Below are 4,838 nucleotides of genomic sequence, written 5' to 3' on the forward strand. Positions count from 1 at the left end.
GCGACTGGAACAGGAAAGGGAGGTAATGATAGTGGCGCGTAAAGTGCCCTCCGCCACACACCGTTGGGTTGCTTGCGGAGTATAAATGTAGATGTAGATGTAGAAATAACCAAGAAACTCATCATAACATAAAAATTTTAAAAACTACTATACAAATCGAACCTTCCTGGCTTTTGCCTGTGTCAAACTCTTTCACAATCTCTGCGAAATTTAAAACCTCTCTACAAGCTCGTGCTCAATCGATATTGTTGCAAGATCATGCAAACGAGTTTGGCTCATCGTTGATCGGAGGTATGTCTTTATCTATTTCAGTTTTGAGAAACTCCTCTCTCCACTCGCAACTGTCCCTGGGAGTGTTAGGAGAATTCTTAAAAAATGGTTCAAATGGCTCTGAGCACTATGGGACTACTAAGGTCATCAGTCCCCTAGAACTTAGAACTACTTAAACCTAACTAACCTAAGGACATCACACACATCCATGCCCGTGGCAGGATTCGAACCTGCGACCGTAGCGGTCACGCGGTTCCAGACTGTAGCGCCTAGAACCGCACGGCCACTCCGACCGGCGAGAATTCTCAGAGCAATGTTAACATTAGGGCAATAATTATGTCTTCCTATAAACTTCAAAGTCTCTTTTGGACCTATTCCATGTTTCAACAATGTTGAAAGCACTTTTAGTTCTTCCCTCAACTCCAGTGCATCAATGTCGCTTGACTCATGATCTTGCAAAATTGATGCGATGTTTCTACACTTTGTGTCCAGGCTGTCCGGAGGTGCATTTTTCGGCTCGCCGACGTCGTAGAGAAAATCAAAATTATTACAGTGAGATTTCAGTTGATTGAATCTGTCATCCAAAGACGTGGTTACTATATCTAAAAGATAATAGTAGAATTCAATCTTGTAACTTTTTGTTGGGTCATCTATTGTCTCATCCCTTCCTTCATAGGTAAAGTGTATTGGCTTCTTACTTCATCACCAGGAAACACTTATCCATGGTAACGTTAGACCTTCTAGCTCCAATTCTGTAGCCAATTCTTTGGAATCCTTCAAGAAAGACACAAAATTCTGTTCTGCAAGTCTCAAAATATGCTTTCGTTTTTTTTTTTCGAGCATTTCCACGGCCTCACAAACATTTATGTCAGTGGTCTGGAGGGTCTTACTGACTACACTGATGCGAAGTAGAACGTCGTACCAGATTACCAGAGAAGTGAGAAAGGTGTAATTTTTTATTTGATTCGCAAGTGACGTTGCTTCGTGAGCGATCATGTCATCGAATTCTCCTGATATCTGAACCAGTGCATCATAAACGCCTCCAATTTGAAACCTCAAGGGATTAAGTGTATTGATGCGACTTTCCCACCTAGTATCTCTCAGTGGCTTCAACGACAGGTTAGGCAGATACTTCTTCAAGATATCCCAACGTCGAACGGAGGACGAGAAGAAGTCACACAAGTTTTTCACTGTCGTAAACATGGAAACAGCATATTTAGAAGACATAGCGGCATCGTTTACAACAAGATTCAATGATCGTCATGGTGCTACATGGTACATAAAATGCTCTCTTGTTCATATCTGAAATTCTTTTCTGGAGACCAGACTTCTTTCCTTTCATGTTTGCTCCATTGTCGTATCCTAGCCCTCTCATGTTAAACAATAGGATTTTTTTTTTTTTATCTTGCAAGAACTTGAGTACGACCTGCGCCAGAGTGGAGCTTGAAGAATCGGGCACTGGAAGAAATCCTAGGAAATGCTCCCGAATTCGGACATCTACATCTACATCTACATTTATACTCCGCAACCAACCCAACGGTGTGTGGCGGAGGGAACTTTACGTGTCACTGTCATTACCTCCCTTTCCTGTTCCAGTCGCGTATGGTTCGCGGGCGCGCTCTAATCTCTCTAATTTTACATTCGTGATCTCCTCGGTAGGTATAAGTAGGGGGAAGCAATATATTCGATACCTCATCCAGAAACGCTCCCTCTCGAAACCTGGCGAGCAAGCTACACCGCGATGCAGAGCGCCTCTCTTGCAGAGTCTGCCACTTGAGTTTATTAAACATCTCCGTAACGCTGTCACAGTTACCAAATAACCCCGTAACGAAACGCGCCGCTCTTCTTTTGATCTTCTCTATCTCCTCCGTCAACCCGATCTGGTACGGATCCCACACTGATGAGCAATACTCAAGTATAGGTCGAACGAGTGTTTTGTAAGCCACCTCCTTTGTTGATGGACTACATTTTCTAAGCACTCTCCCAATGAATCTCAACCTGGTACCCGCCTTACCAACAATTAATTTTATATGATCATTCCACTTCAAATCGTTCCGCACGCATACTCCCAGATATTTTACAGAAGTAACTGCTACCAGTGTTTGTTCTGCTATCATATAATCATACAATAAAGGATCCTTCTTTCTATGTATTCGCAATACATTACATTTGTCTATGTTAAGGGACAGTTGCCACTCCCTGCACCAACTGCCTATCCGCTGCAGATCTTCCTGCATTTCGCTACAATTTTCTAATGCTGCAACTTCTCTGTATACTACAGCATCATCCGCGAAAAGCCGCATGGAACTTCCGACACTATCCACTAGGTCATTTATATATATTGTGAAAAGCAATGGTCCCATAACACTCCCCTGTGGCACGCCAGAGGTGACTTTAACGTCTGTAGACGTCTCTCCATTGATAACAACATGCTGTGTTCTGTTTGCTAAAAACTCTTCAATCCAGCCACACAGCTGGTCTGATATTCCGTAGGCTCTTACTTTGTTTATCAGGCGACAGTGCGGAACTGTATCGAACGCCTTCCGGAAGTCAAGAAAAATAGCATCTACCTGGGAGCCTGTATCTAATATTTTCTGGGTCTCATGAACAAATAAAGCGAGTTGGGTCTCACACGATCGCTGTTTCCGGAATCCATGTTGATTCCTACATAGTAGATTCTGGGTTTCCAAAAACGACATGATACTAGAGCAAAAAACATGTTCTAAAATTCTACAACAGATCGACGTCAGAGATATAGGTCTATAGTTTTGCGCATCTGCTCGACGACCCTTCTTGAAGACTGGGACTACCTGTGCTCTTTTCCAATCATTTGGACCCCTCCGTTCCTCTAGAGACTTGCGGTACACGGCTGTTAGAAGGGGGGCAAGCTCTTTCGCATCGTATACCCGGTCGAGTCTTGTCTCCTGGACGAAACGTACCGCAACTATCATCTGAAATATCTGGTGTGCAGTCCAGAATTATACTGTAATACTTTGTAGATTTCATCATTAATAGGATGTTGTTGGTTATAGATGATCCAATAAGATGAATTATTTCATTCGGTGTTTCTTTTCCAAGATAATGGTGACCCTTGTTCTCACCTTGCTTTGTTCTGTACAGGTGCTCCATCATCACAGTGTCGAACTTTCCGAATAATTCAACGAGTTTCAAGAAGTTTCCGTTGTCAGGCTGAAAGTGTGTATTTGTACTTCCTCTTCAAGGCAGACATTGCCGACACAGGAAATGAGTTATTTATTATGCGCTCAAGAAAATTTTTCCAATGTTCGCTTTCAGTATTAAGAAGCCTTTGATTTTGGGCGTCGACAGTTCGTGACTTTTTCAATCCCTCGGAAAACACGATCCACTTTTTATGTGAATTTAAATGCTCGGTGGACTTCCCGTAACTTTCGAGATACGAAGCATGGTGCCGCCAGTCGATTATACCGTTCTTTGCAGTTTTTACTGTAGATGACGAAAAAAGTTTGCAACAAAAGTAGAACACAGCATCCTTGTTCTTTGAGTACACCAACCAATGTCTATCTGCTTCTTCTACATTCTTCAAAGAATAGCTGTAGCGTACAGGGCTGAAACGCCGTTTGGCCGCGTTTTTAGGACATTCTTCAGCTTCCTTAATCGGGAGAACCTCGCATGACCAAAGTCGTTCGAATGCAGTCGGTAATAATTTCCGGCCATCTTCCGGGATCTGGGTCAATTGTGTCTTCCAGTTTAGGCTCGGCTTCAATCCCTTCTCCAGTGGTGAGTACTTTGGCTGATGTTCCTCCGGTATTTTCCGAATCAGGTCGCCTAATTTCAGTTCTGCCTGATGTTTCAATCTCGGAGCTTTCGTCGAAAAGCAGGTCTTGAGTCTAGACGAGGTTTGTTGAACATGTTGTGGATGGCCCACGGTCAGCATTGCTACAGCATGCAGTGGTCGCGGTACTGTGTTCGTCAACTTTCTGGTCATGCCTTCAAGATAAAGATGTAGCTGCAGTGGCGCCACTAGTTTCCACCCTGGCCGTTGCTAGGTCGTTCTCTCTTTGGCTTGAAATATCGTTGTAGTGCACCCTTTTACTTCTTATCGTCATCTTCCTTCAGCGTCCATCTTTTCCTATATTCACTGTCAGACAGTCTTTTTCTACCGTTGGACATATGTCGATCCAGCCTGCAAAGAACGATTGCATGAAACTAACTGTTGATTTCAGTGTACTGACTTTATTTGCAACACACTTCACAGACAATTTCCTGATATTCCGGTCCGCCCCCGGTAGCTGAGTGGTCAGCGTGACAGACTGTCAATCCATAGGGCCCGGGTTCGATTCCCGGCTGGGTCGGAGATTTTCTCCGCTCAGGGACTGGGTGTTGTGTTGTCCTAATCATCATCATTTCATCCCCATCGACGCGCAAGTCGCCGAAGTGGCGTCAAATCGAAAGACTTGCACCCGGCGAACGGTCTACCCGACGGGGCTGAGTGGTCAGCGTGACAGACTGTCAATCCAAAGGGCCCGGGTTCGATTCCCGGCTGGGTCGGAGATTTTCTCCGCTCAGGGACTGGGTGTTGTGTTGTCCTA

The sequence above is a fragment of the Schistocerca serialis genome, chromosome 12 (assembly GCF_023864345.2).
Source record: "Schistocerca serialis cubense isolate TAMUIC-IGC-003099 chromosome 12, iqSchSeri2.2, whole genome shotgun sequence".
Lineage (NCBI taxonomy): Eukaryota > Metazoa > Arthropoda > Insecta > Orthoptera > Acrididae > Schistocerca > Schistocerca serialis.